The sequence below is a fragment of the Anopheles aquasalis genome, chromosome 3, assembly GCF_943734665.1.
Source record: "Anopheles aquasalis chromosome 3, idAnoAquaMG_Q_19, whole genome shotgun sequence".
NCBI classification, from domain to species: Eukaryota; Metazoa; Arthropoda; class Insecta; order Diptera; family Culicidae; genus Anopheles; species Anopheles aquasalis.
The window spans coordinates 7,780,660-7,795,665 of record NC_064878.1 but is presented as its reverse complement, the minus strand read 5'-3'; the positions used below and the strand labels follow the sequence as shown (position 1 = coordinate 7,795,665).

Below are 15,006 nucleotides of genomic sequence, written 5' to 3'. Positions count from 1 at the left end.
CACGAATTGAAGCCACGGTTGGCCACTGCTCGCAGATCGTTCTTTTCAGCCCGTGACGACATCGACAGCACCACCGGCTTGCTATTCGAATACACACCACTCACCACACACCACTTTACTCTTTACACTTTGCTCTACTCTTTCTTTTTTATACACCGCTAAAATGAGTAAAATTATCGAGACAGCGCAGGTCGGCAGCCGAACGAGAACGAGAAGATCGAAACCGAAACATTACATTAAAGCGGTGATCACAGAAACAGAACGAACATGAAGATAGGAGCATGGAACTAAACGAGAAAAAAAGGTAGGAGGAACGAAAAGAAGAAAAAAAGGAAAAAAGAAAAGAAGAACCTTTTCCAACAAACAACCACACGGAAGCACATGGCGCTTGGGAAGCCGGCAAATGAGCTGATAAGCGAACTAGGGAGGGAAACCAGACACGTTAACGTATCGTTCGATCACTTCGCTTCGCTGTTCGCTTCTCGCAATGTTAGTTAGTTGTTTGCGTCACCTTCTGTTTCACTAGCGGTTTCGGTTTTCCATTCTTTAACCGTTCTAGCTTCTACCTTTATTGTTTTTCGAACTTGTCGCTCTTTCTTCGACTGTTTTTCGCTGTTTTCTCTGCCATTTTTCCTGTGTCAACAACTGAGCAAAACAGTTTCGTTCATATCGCTACCACGTTTTTGGTTTTCATTTCACGATGCATTCGACTTTCCTGTGGCAGTTGTCTTGGGTCTTGTGAGAAGAAGGAACCGCAAAAGCTTCGATACACAATTCAACATTGAAATTACCGCCGCCGTGGCTCCCACGCGCTCGCACACACACGTACAGACCGCCTTCCTTCCTTCCTTCCTTCCAACAACAACAACTTCCACCTCGTCCAACATCCACACACATTCCAGATCATGCGCGAGGCCCCGGGTGCTCGGGCCTCGGAACCATTTCACCAATCTTCCAGCCATCCATCTTCCTTCGCCCTCTTCGCACCGGCCATGCGCCGGCGGTGTGCTCGCAACCACGCAACATACGATCATCGCAGCGATCATTTCGTTTCATTTCGTTCTCTTTCTCACTCCTTCATTGGTTTCCTTTTCCTAACCGGCTGTTGTTGAAAACCGGGGGGGCTTGGTTTGGTTTCGTCTTCGCCTCCGTTTCGCGTTTTTTTTTCTTCTGTTTTTCGTGTTTAAAAATTCGAGCTGCGCCCAGAGAGGAATCGGGGTTCGATGCTCCCTCTTCCACGCGAGGGCGCGCGCGCGCTCGCACACACAGACCCCGGGCGGGGGTTCCTCGCTTCTTCACCTCTGCACGCGGCGTTCAAGTCTTTCGTTCTTTTCGGTGGTTCAACGAGCAGGAACGGCACTCGACGCACCGTTCGTTCGTTCGTTGGTTCGATTTCGGTTGCGTTAGTGTTTGTTCTGCTTTTCCTCCTCTTTTTCACCCCTTCCCCAAGGGGAGGGTGACATGATCGCGGTACGTTCGATCATTCCGGACCGTCGGCGGCGCGCGATCGTCCACGGATTCCACGGAAACACGCGACACTTGACACGCATGATCGCACCACACGGGAACCGGTCATTGGCGCGTGTATAATCGTGTGTACCGGGGATGGAGGGGCTGGGAGTTCGTTACCAGAACATTAGCTCCATTTATGCTGAACGAAACGCTTTCACACAGCGTACACTTTAATCACAAGTCGGCAACACCTGATGGGGGCAATCGCACGAGACGCCTCAAAATGGAACTAGGAAACGTTTTATGTTTGCACTTTATCACATTGGGGGCAGGGTGGTAAGCATAATGGGGTGGACTCACAGAACAATAAAGAAGAAGAGAAAAAGCATCTTAAACACTCGCACTGCATTCGTGCCTTTTGAACAATGACATAAAGCGAAGGCTCCGAAGCGTCCTGCTCCGAAATTAGTCGCTGGAGCCAGGTGCAGTCATCAGCACATCAACACACCACACGTACAGACACAATGAGGAGTTGTGCTGGCTACTTGTGCACCTGTGTGCAGACGCCACCAAAAAAACACCAAAATACACCAACGGACACACTCTGGTCACAGAACCAACAGGAACAGAAGGATAACCAAACAGAGAGACCACTTGAGCGTCGCGAGCCGCGAGCTGCGATGGCTCACTTCCCTTACCTCGAAAGGGGTGCGCACTGAGACGTTGAAACCGGACCGGGGGACCGAACCGAACCACGAACCAGAACGGAGTGTCGTGGTCGTCGTCGAAGTCGCCGCGAGACGCCGTACGGTCCGCAACACGCTGCTGGTTCTGCTGCTGTCCGTTGCGCTACTACTGGCTGGAGTTGCGGACTTCGGTGTGTTAGTGAACCGACCGAACGACGGAACGAACGAACGAACGATGATGTTCCGTGGCGGTATTGCAGACGCTTGAACAGCGAAAGGTGGTTCGTTCGATTGTGCACCTGCTACGCGCTACAACATCCCCATCAGTGGTAATGTAGCGCAACTTGCCAGAGCGTACACAACGCACACACCCGTAGAGACCTTGCCCGAACCGAATCTATGCTCGAGACGAGCACGCGACGACGTCAACAGAGCATCTCACTCAACAGCTCAACATGAGGAGGCGATGTGTTGCTCACACTTTCTCTCGAGTAAATAAAACGCGATCGATCGCAGCATACGCTCTCCTTCGCTGGAGACGACCGGGCGGTTGCGGTGCACAGCTGATTTGCGAAAAATCATTCCCAATCCTCGTGCGTGCATTCGGTGGCTGTGAGATTATTGTTGGGAAAAATGAGGGTTTGAAAATGATCCTTTTTGGGGACATTTTACCACAAGAAGTAGGGCGATTGCCGCGATCATCACTCACACTGGTCCAGCAGCGCTGCCCATTCCGGAGACAGGTGGTTCGGAACGCACGTTAATGCTGCGTTTATGCTCTGCACGCGATGACGCGCGAAAGCATGTGTGCCACACGGGCTTGGAGTGCGCGTAGAGCGCGCCGGACAGTGCTGCCAGAAGAGAGAACTGGCTAAAAAGGGAAAACATATTTTTTTAAATGATGTTTCAAAATTTTAACAAAACATTCTCTTCCAAAAGATGGCCTGTGATCGTCAGGACAACTAGTGAACAAAATTCCTTCAAAAGCGAAGAAAAGAAAAGTGAGGTATAGTTGGTACCGAATACTTGCTGGAGCTTATGCTAATCATATTTTATCAGAAGTGGCACATAAAATATGGTGTAGACGATTAGGAGGATGAGAAAACGTAGAAGATTTTTTTTTAAACAGAAGACTCCTAATTGGAAGAAAAAATGGAATGAAAATGACACTTTGAATGAACAACAAATGGCAGGAGGGTTACATATTGCACAAGAAATCACTCGAGTTCATTGAAAAGCTATCGGAATGATAAAAAATATATGGAAAATCTATGTCACATTCAAGGAAATCCGAAGAATGATTTATGAAATGTTGCACGATTTAAAAAGTAAATTTTGCATCGAATTGATTCTGGTGTGGAAAACAAAAAAGTCAATGCTATGCAAGTCTGACGGGAGCAATACAAATCCCTATCGGCAACAAATGATCAATTGGAAGCATGAATTGTTAACACAAACCAAAAGCAAAAATACAAAAATTGCCCAAAAGATATGAAAAAAGCGTAGCTAACGATAGCAAATAATTTGCATGAAATGGTGTTCGCCATCCCATTAAAAAACATCTTTTACTTTCACCAAAAAAAAACCCTCCTCATTTCATACCGGTACATCTGGTCTTATCACCTCAGATCGACGACTAAAACAAGAAAAAAAAGTCAAGTGCAGGGACACACGATGGCGTAACGATGCACTAAAGCAACGCAAGACGATTGCATCAACCTGGAGCAGGAACCTGCAGCAGGACAGTCTGCCACATACAGAACAACCGGTGTTGAGGCTCTGGAGCCTCCGCCGGTGTTGCTCATGATGTGCGCTCATTAAAGGCGCACGCAAGAGAGTACTCGCGTCCCAGCCAGCCCCGGAGCCAGTGGAACCGGATTGAGGTCAACGACGGAACCGACGCAAACACACATTCTTGCTGCCGATCTCTCAAAAAAGGAGAACAGCAGGAGCAAGACCGGCAGCATTCCAAGTTGAATGCTTGAGCAAAAAAAAGGAAAAAATGGAGCGAACACGCATTGTGAAGACCCGTCTGTAACGGTATCGCACCGAGGTGGGAGGACACTCCAAGACCATCGGGAGGGATCCGATAGACCAGGAGACAGCCAGCGATGGCGCATCATGCACCCAGGTGGGCTTCATTAGTTAATGAGACAAATTACTGTCCCACTTACTAGCCATAAATCACCTCCAACCACCCCGTTTGCTCTTATCAGTCACTCCCGACATCATCATCGGAGACAGGCGAGGGGAATTGGCGCAAAAAATGGGCCATCTTCCACCCTCGCCTTTTTGCGGGGGAGGAGAGGGAAGTGTGCTACCGAAAACAACGCCAAAAGAAGCGTCCAGTGTGATAGCGAGGGGCCAAGATTGTAAAATGGTAGCAGGCACGGGTCCTAACGGTCATTCCACTTCCGTAACAGGCTGATAAACGATTCCACCACGTTTGCCATGCCATGCCATGATCTTCATTTCAAAAACCCCTTGCGGGGCATGAAGCTGATAACGCGGTGTGCCCCCGCGTTCACGCTCGCGAAGCCATAAAAGTCGCCCACCTGTAACGAAAGTCAATAAAAGAAAAACGAATCGAGCCAACCGGCCGGTCAGCCACGTTTAATGTTCCCCGTTATAAATAGCTGTATATGTTGAGCACACACAACCACACGCGTTGTGGCCATCGGTCACACCGGTACACATCACCACCACACCAAGGGAACGAAGATCGCGCGAAGCCTTTGGCGGTGATTCATTAGCGAGCCTTTTTACTCTCTGTCGGTTCTGTCGGTGGCCAAGGGGGATCCCTACTACTGCAAGGAAACGTTATTACGCCATTTTGCCAGCACAAGAAGACAAACCCAGGGCTGGTTGACAGCCGGGAAATTTATGAGGATCACCAGCCAGAGAGAACTCCGGGATGTTCTCGGGATGAACGCACCCCAAGTGCACCATCAGCGCCCAAGGTCAATGGCAACGTAATTCACGGTAATCGCGACCGGCGACCACGAGCACGACGATGACAAGGACGCAAGGACGCCTTCTTATCGCCATTGCGATGCATTTTTGGGGTGCACCGAAAGTGCACAAGCGGAGCAAGCAACTTAATGGCATCGCTGGTCAGCTTGGGGCTGCACGAGGCTAAATGTAATTCCAACGATTGAAACGATTGGCGATAAGCGAGCGTCCAGCGCCTTCTCATGGTTCTCCACTAGACATACATTATGTACTCGGTTTGGTTTTTTTGGGTGCAAATTAGGAAAAAATGGAACGGAAAAACGAGAGTGCTACGCAATAACGTCTGCAGCATTTGCTGATATCAGCTCCCTTCGTTTATCGGCCATACACTTTTTCTCTCATTTTCTCTCCATTGAGGCGCACTTTCATCGAGGAACATTCTAACTATCATGCTGCATGGCACAGTGTGTCGTCGTTATCGGACAATGCTTTCTATGGTTTTGTTTGTTTTCGTTTTTAATGAACCATACTGAGGCTTATCAGCAGACGCTAGTTCATGTTCCTGATTGCGCTGTATTCCGCGTGCATGGGAATGATTTATGTGGCCTATTTTTCCGCAAACACAACACCGACGAGTTACGCGGTGCGCCATACTACAGTATAATCTTTACATTTTGAAAATTGGAACATAAAACAAATTTAAAAAAAGAAGGCTTAAACCTCATTTTTATTCGCTTTCAAGCAGCGGCTTTAAAATAGTTTCGATTCACCTTCCTTTCGGCGGTCACACTTTCTTAATCAAAATTTTGGATCCAACATTTCCACGACATCGCACGCGGCAAATTCCCGAGCGTCACAAATTAGGCGCCGTCGTCGGAATGGCAACAAATTAGATAGTCAGCTGGTGACAAATCTGGCACAGCGGTTGGAGCGTGAGGACGGCAGGTGAATATTGTTGAGCCCAAAAGTAATCCCAGTACCGCCACTAATTGCGGCAGTTCCCAGAATTCGCAAGATGACGAACGGATGACGAGCTAACGAGCCGAAGAATGAGCAATCGAATCATCGTTGTCGTCAAGGTTTTTGGAACGTTATCACCGGAGACGAGCTAGCCCCCTTTGGACGTTCATTTCATCCATCAGGCTTGAAGTATGTCATACCAGAATTTCTAACAGAGAGACGTTCAGTTCGCGCTCAATGATCAGTTTTTTTTATGGATTTTTTTGTAAAATCTGATGCATAAAATGAATCTCATGTCTGTAGCGACATAACTCAACTTTTCATTTATCATAATTGAAGGACAGATTGCTGTAAATTTGACAACAAACCTTCACAAGCAAGCATCCAGACATCATACTGGAAACAAAGAAAGGTTATTAAAAGACAGGACGAACACAAACAATCGTTGCTGCTGGCATAGAACGTACGCATTCCCTCCAATCATCCACCAACAACCATATGGTTGTGTTTGATTGTTGATTTTATTTTTTGTTTCACATTCTTATCAAATCACCATCATTGCCATTTGTTGTGTCATTTCGTTTTATGGTTGTGGCGATCGAACGACATTAAAGGTTTCCAGAGGACTAATAGAGGAGAGTACGTCATCGATGCCATAACCTACACAAAGTTGCTACACTGTGCTCTGTCACCGATAGATAAGGCATAAAGAGCACGCATTCGCCCTTTTGCTGATTGTTAGGGTTAGAAAATGGGTTTCTGAAATACAACATTTCCACAAGCACGAAACAGGGACACCATCGGATTGCTCGAAGCAATATTGCTCAATTCCAACTGACATGTATCACACTCAGGGTGGTATCGATTGCAGTTGCAAAGCTGATTAGATAAGACCACCGCAGGACGTGAACAGGGATGTTCTCGTCACAGGGGTAACGGAATTGTTTCCCGAAAGTACGCTCTAGTGTTCGGCAGCATTACAAGGTGCCTCGCAGCTAAAAGGGAATGTCAGCTTCCTGGTCACCTGGCTCAAGAGATGTATGGAGCCGAATGTCACAACGGAATGCCATGAATTCCGCCTTCACGGCGACTCGCCCGTGTGTCACCACCATCATCGAGAGCAGGCGACGGGGTCTTTGTCTGGATTTGAGCTGCAAATGCACGCTATACTCCCAGGGGAGTGCGCTGACGTGTGGTTAATCCGCATCTCCTCCACCACAGGAGATACTGTCCAGACCCTAACCCTTCTGTGGCCGCAAACACCGAGACGAGGTGATGTAATATGGGGTTGAATGCTGTTGCTTTGGATTTGCATTTGCCCTGCACAATGCTCCATCCGGCGAGGAGTGGGTGGTGAATGCCCAGCGCAAACATCAACAAGGTATCGTAAACAGTTTGCCAGTGCCAGTTCCTGGTTTGGTGGTGCGCAGTGTGATCCACTGCAACAAATAAGGAAACTAGCACAGCAGCGCAGGCAATTGTGAAATTCTGCGAGATTCTTTACGAGACAGAGAGAGAGCGAGCGAGCGCGAGCTTTGTTTACGCCAAGCAAGCAAACGGTGCGCTAGTCTCGGCTATGGAGGTTCGTTCGCTTGCCGTTGCCCGCAGAACCAAGGACCGCAGCGATAATAGGGGAACTATTATCTGCATCATCCTGCGCTAGAGAGCGAGCGACACTATCGCACCACCACTGTCCCAACCGTGGTGTTTAAACGCAGCACTAATAAATGAAAGCGAAATCCAAACATCACGGTGCGATAACTGTGCTGATCCGCTCCTCTTCCGGGTGTGTACCAGAGTGTCCCGTATCTCTGGGGTAGGAGGCAACAACAGAATGTAGGTTAATTGTTGCTCCACCGGTATCCTCTCTCATATTCCACTCGAGCCGCGGGCACTTGATTAGATTAGGCGCATGGTGCGCATGATAATGCGGGTGAATTTGGGTCCCATCACCTTCCGGCCTTTACCTTCCGGCCATGCCCGTTAACTCTGACAGAAACTACGTTCTCACACAACAAAGTAGTACCAGGTACGCGGTCAGAACCACAGGAGGACTGTTGAAGCCATTAACAGCTGGATGATGTATGTTTTCCTTCAGGGCACACAGCACGCATCGGTGGATGCAGGATCAGATTAAGATCCTCGATAGTTCCCCGCCCTCCTTCATGTCAGACGTCAGCCGCTGGACATAATCTACAGCAACCACCCAGACAGACAGACGGTTGATGACAGGGATATCACCTTCAAGAAGAATCTCGTAAACGCAGCAAGCAACATGCAACGAGCAGCATTTGCCAGAGGCTCAAACAAGAGTGCGCGCAGGGAATCCGGTTCCAGCTTCAGCGCCAGATCGGATCAGGATTGCAGCAATTCACGGCCAGCGCATTCAACGAATATTCAGCTGCAACCGCCATGATGCCTTCCAAGTAAAGCCCTAAAGAAGGGTCTCATTTTTACACTGCAGTAAACTGAACAAACAACTGAACCACTTGTCCTCCTTATGGTGCTGCACCAGGTACTTCTCGTTTAGCAAAACTCTGGTGGGGGGCTTGCACTTTTGCATCGATGCAACAGGAGCACCAGGAGTACGCTCTGTTCACAAACCTTTGTCAGCAAAACACACGGAAGTGAATTCGGTCTCTCTTAGTCTCAGGGGATGGTTGTCCCGCTTGATTAAAATATGGCCACCATATGCATAACCTCCCTCTCTCTCTCTTTCTTTTTCTTATACCAGCGTGAGATCTACCTTAACAATGAACTTGCCCAACGATGGAAGGCAGGAAGGAAGGAAGGTGATGTCGACAAATTTTCACTTTCCTCACGCAATTCCCGATGCATCGAGCAGTGCACATGAAGGGAGTGCATCAGAGCAGCAGAAGGAAAGGGGAACCATGCCGTGTGGCAACGGCAACGAGTTTGCGTCAAGTGGAATCGATGTGAAAACTCGCCAACCCTGGCCAACCTCGAGATGGCCTTCAACCGGTAACCGGTGTGCTGGGAGAGAGAAATGGTATTGCGTTCCACCACCCCCCCCCCCCCCCTCCCCGCCCCTCCCTCTCGTCTTCCCTGTAGCCTGTCTGGCCGGGTTACGTGCTCTTTATTGGTCCCTGACGTCGTCCGCATGGTAGACGTCATCGGGAGAACAAAAAGACCCTTGAAGAGCTACTGGCACTTTGTTGTGTTGTGTTGCGTGGTTTACGGTAGGGACTAAAGGACGGACGCCAGAGTATGCATCCGCAACTTCCGCGTACACTGCTAATTAATGCATGATGCTAATAGAGAAGTACGGTCTACAGGCTCCTCACTAGGACCGCCCGGTGGTCTTGGGGGAACCATTTTGAAAAATTAAAGGATGCCGCGTGTCCCAGCTGCAACGGCGCGTTGCTTCGCTCGCTGTTGTTTGCGAACCTTCGTCAGTCGGCTGATGGCGAGATGATTATCTAGAGTTCTGGACACTGTCACTTACTGCTGTGTTTTTGCATAACTGCTAAAAAACGGTCCATTGAAAAGTACAACTTTAAATAAATGAAAAATCATTGGGTTCATATCGTGTAATTAGTTCTGCTTCGTGTAAATAACAAGGTGCTAACGTGCATGTCTAGAACAACTTTCCCATGTCTGCCTCTCTTCAATATGCTCGCCTATAATTATATCGTTTATGTTAGTCAGCTAGCAGATTTTTTCAATTTCTGCATTCGACTATAATGATGAGTTGAAGAAGCATGCCAAATTACCTGATAAATTTAACGTCCAGAAAAGCATGGCACGATATGAGCACATCTTTAGGGTAAAGTGAGTACTGACGCCTCTTTTGCAAACAATTTAGCTTCAGTGGTGACTCTTTTTAATGATTCTTGTCGCTTTCACAATTTCTAACGTCCGTACAGATCGATCGTTTTAAATAGTACTTCTAGCCTCTCAAAAACAAACAAGATTTACTTGTAAATCTTTGAGTATAAAAAATCTTGAATTGCTGATCTCTAAAACAATGAATTACCGACTTCTTTGCCAACAAAGAATAAACACTACCACAAAACACAAGCCGCCTGCACTGAAGAGGTTAACCGTCGATGACCCAAATAAACGTATCACTCTCCCGTTGTCAACCTGTAGTAGCCCGCTCCCCGTAGGACCGCTTGGGGGCGCATCACGTGCACCCTAAGCCAAATAAATGACAAAGGCGATTTACTTCGTTACACGCCATCCATCACTCATTAAAAGTATCCTCGTAATCGTCGAAAGCGACGCGTTTACCAAACAAGATACTACACCGCCGGCGGAACAATTAACGAACCATTCATAATTCGTCGCATGACGGTTTTTCCCTCCATCATCAGGCTGCTGCTAATCCTTCGTCCGGTCATCCCTACCGAGACCGAGGTTTGCGTCACAAATTCCATCCTACGACGGATTATCGCCTTAGCGTGTCACTCGCACGCTCTCTCTCTCTCTCTCTCTCTCTCTCTCTCTCTCTCTCTGCCTCTGGAGCCGAGGCTTCCACGGATTCCGTTCCGTAATAATAATCGCCATCACGCCACAGCCGCCCGGAGTCGAGAACAAAATCGTCGAGCGATGGACTCGCGTGGAAAAGCGCGTACGGAAAAAGGTAATCATCATCAGCATCCTCATCCTCATCATCATCATCGCACCGTCTCGGGTGCTGTGATGTGATTTCTTTCACTCAAACCGTCACACGGTTTCGGTTGGCATGTAACTTTCTTTTTTCACGCCACCACGCCACCGAGTGCCAAGGGTGTTGACCAACGGGATAGGCCTCCGGGCGAAGTTTGCTGCTCTGGCGTGTTTTGTACTTCGACACCGGGGGGGGGCGTTCTTCCCGGTTGATGCCCGTGGGTTTATCCAGTTATTTAATTTCTCTTCCTTCAGGCTCTCCACGCAACCAGTGGGGAATGGTCACCAAGACCGAGAGTCGGTCGGTCGGTCGCTGTGGCCAGGGTAATTAAATCGATTATTTATCTTACTCGCCAGCTCCCGTTCCTCTCCGGCGGGTAAACCGCTAGCGGGTTTTTTGTTTCGAACCCATCTTTTTTTTTCTTTCTTAGTTTGATTTTTGCGAACCATTCCGTTCCGGTTCAGGATGGCCATATCAGGTGACCACGGTAGGCACGGTGGCCAGCGGTGGCAGGAAATCAGATTTCGAAGCGGAAAAATCTCCAATTTGTGCGCCGCTTTGGTTTCAGTGCAGAGGCCAAAAAGGATTAGCGGTACACCCCGGGCCCCCGGGATCCGATGACCGGTGAAAAGTGCAGAGAAACTCGACGGCGGCGCGCGAATGTGAATGGCCGTAAGAAGCACCGAATCGACCGAGAGAAACCGGTGACCGGCGACCGGCGACCGTGGTGATTTCGGGCTCACCGTTTTTGGGGACTAATCAGTTCGAAGCAAAGAGCTGCCCGTGTACCCGGTAGCGTAGCGGAGTTTTAACGCCACTTTAACGGCGTGTGCGCGGAGAAGGAGACGCAGAAGGTGTTCATAAAACAGATTTCTTTATGCCAGTAAACACCGGCGAGTGATTGGGGCATAAATTGGTCAATTTAAGTGACCCACCGCCTAATTACTGCCTTTGCGGGATGTGATTTCTTAAAAACAATTCGCTCCTCAACAACCATTGGACGCTGAAGATGCTATAAGATGATGACGAAGAAGATAACAAAGTTCGTCAAAGAGAAGACGTCAAGGACAATACAAACGAACGCGTGCTGCTCCCTGCTGTGTGGACCCCTTGACCCCCGGTGTGTGCAGCAACCCCCCGGGAGAGGATGAAAAGAGCTCGGTAATGCGCAAATTATACGCGAACAAACGCAAACGCAATAGCAAATAAACCATTGGGCCAGTATGGACGCATGCAGTGGAACCGGTACCGGTACAAGGACACGCTCCATGCGATTCGCAGGCACACACAACAAATCCGGAGCTACAACAATGTTGCAACCCAGCATACAGATCCGAGTCCTCAAGGGAGTAGGATTGACCGTAGAAGAAGCGACGCAATAACACGCAACAGGCTACCAGGGAGATGCAAGTTCCATATTGGTATTTCCTATTTCCGATTTTATCAGGAAAGACTCGGCGCACAGCAACCACTGCAGCTCCTTTAGGGCATTATAAAGACATCTCTGGATCTCTTGAAGGAACAAACAAGCTGGAGACTGAAGCAAGGAGTTGAAATCTCTTGAGGGTTCTTTCACAAACAAAACTCTCACAACAATAACAACAACAAGCAACTACCGGGACCGGGATGAACAAATAATGGAAATCATAAAAGCGGAACTCAAATCACTGCTCACTGGGTGTGCTGTCATACTGTGTGGTAACCACTCTCTGTCTCTCTGCAGAAGCCTTCGAGCGAAACAAAATTAATTTACTGAAAACGCATAAAAACCTTTAACTTGTCCTTGCCGAGCTGTCTCCCTTTCCCAGGGTATTGCAAGCCAACCCGAACCGGCCTAGAGCAACCGTACACAGAGCTCACACTGGCATGCTGACCAAAAAGAAGCTGGAAAACAAATTTGCAGTTTGCGAAACATAGCACCGTATCTTCGGAGCGACAGAAGCAATAGAACGGCGGCATGACGTCGTGTATTGTGTGCTCCTGTGGCTGTCTGAGTGGCACACACTAGTCCCCGAGCCACGCTGCTGCGTTGCAAAGGAGCTAGTTGCCCCTGAAGGCACATTCACTGTCCCTTGTCGGCTACTAGTTGTCTGGCATCTCCCCTGGGAGGTCGTCTTTGACAGCTGCAGTAAAAATCACGAAACCTCAGTCTCAGTGCTGCCTGACAGAATCTTCCGCAGAAATATGCACCGAGAACCGAGAGAACCGTGGCGAAAGATGCAACATCTGATGACCTACAGCGTAGTATTTGAATATGGACGCAGGGAGCGTAGTGCTGTGACAGGCAGCGGCCTTATAGACTGTGACAGGTTCGTGAGCACGGCTTTATTGGGCCATCTGATACACCATATGATACTCAGACTTCGCGGTTCACTAGAAACATCAGGATATTTCGTTTTTTTCCCCACAAATTCTCCGATGAAGCAATACCATAGTCAAAACAGCAGAAACATCAACAAATGACCTAGTTTCGTTTGCGTTTCTTCCATCTAGGATTTAACATTTTCCAAACGAATGCAAATACTGTTCCGTGTTTTCTATTTCTTATACCGCGAGACGCCATGCCAACTAGCGAGTCCGAAGCACGGACTCGGTGGCTTGGTAAATATTTGCCCTCGCGATCGCACGATGTCGCGCTGCAGAATCTCGGTCTGTCTAGCACTATGGACACTAACTGTTAATAGCTCGCCGAGATGCAGTTAGACATCGTCGTGGTCGATTCTCGACAAAGAGTGCAAGCAAAGTTGTTTCAATGCGCTCCGCGCTCGTTTACATTTGCCACAGTCACAGAAATTGTGGCCGCAACCAAGGACCATTGGACATCGGGTTCGGTGGAATATCGCTGGCGCCATTCGCGTGAATTGACGACCAATAAATTGTGTGTTTTCATTAGTGGCACAATCAGCGGGATGCACACTGTGGGCGTCGAATGGGAAGTATTTAAACCACCTCACCACCAGTTCCAAACCAATTGCTTGCGGTATCGAAGTCCTTCAATCGGGAAAGCACTTTAAGCGATTCCAGTAAAGCACCCCAGCTTTACAGCATAAATCCGCAGTTAATGAAACACTGTGGAACGAAATATTTGCCGACAGAGAAAATAATACTGAATCACGAGTAATCACTCCACCGATGTCGATGTTTGTTTGACCAGAATTTGCATCCTGTGCGACGGGTTCTACAACAACAAAAAAAAGGTAAAAATCCTTTCATCACTCACGTTGAGCGACCCCAGATAATTAGATTATTATTCACTTCCGACACCATTTGGTGCGTGGTCGCGCACATACATTAAGTTAATTATTCCTCAATTACACTTTGTCCTCCCCCCTTTTGGTAAACCTTTCCTCGCCGTGCGCGCTGGCGATAGCCCGGAGCATGGTTTTGCATAATTTTGTAGACCTCCCTTTTTCCTTTTTCCATCGTTTTTTTGCACTCCGGAACACACACACAGGTACAAATAACTGTATTATCACCAGAGCGTGCCAAGGATGCTACAAACATCAACATAAAGTCAGAAATAGAACCTACAGCCTCCCAGCGGGATCATAAGTACCATCATCATCATCATCGTCATGGTTCTGCGTTTGACGGTAACGTCCAATGGGGTTGCAGTGCAATTACATCTGCAAACCGCTGCATGCTGTGCCACGGAGCCATCGAATCGTCTTCCTAGAGGAGACAATGTCCATCGTTTGCAGCATTCCTTTGACAATGTCTCGCTCCTAGTGTCATCTCACCTATTGGCGTCAATAAATTGCAGGAAGTGAATGCTGCTGCTGCCGCTTTGGGGCCGATTGTCCGTTGTGCGCGGCTTGCCACTGCTTGCTGGACTGCCTTACTTACCCACTGACACAGTTTGCCAGTCCTCTGCACCATCGGCAGCAGCAGCAGCAGCGGGATCGGTGCGTTCAATATGTAGTGAACCGCGTGACCTTCAGCAGTAAGCATCCACCGCACGCTGGGCCAATTACTATGTTGACAAACGATCGTCCACTGTTGTTGCTGCTGCACTGCAACTGGGACCGGTTTGCTCCATCGGAGAAGCGTCCCTCCGTTCTATGATACCTTCCAGCTTGTGGCACATACGAGCGCACGGAAGATGTGCAATTGAAACTCTCCATACGGCCGACTGGCGTCACCTGAGTCGCCTTTGCGCTGTTGTGCTTTGCGCTGTCGTCTCGATAATAGGAAATTATGATTAATTATGCAAATATGTTCTATCGGCGGTCTGAAGATGACCTGCATAGACACCTCCTCCTTCTCATGGCCAACAGCTGGTTAGCTAATTGGCCACCAGCCAGCAGACGGCCGCGGTTCACA

The 15,006-nt window shown here is 48.6% G+C and overlaps 1 protein-coding gene across 1 annotated transcript in view; it reads right to left on the bottom strand.

Moving 5' to 3' along the window:
- Positions 1–15,006, bottom strand: part of LOC126574561 (protein yippee-like) — a 77,447-nt gene that overhangs the window by 46,230 nt on the left and 16,211 nt on the right. The window lies entirely within an intron of this gene.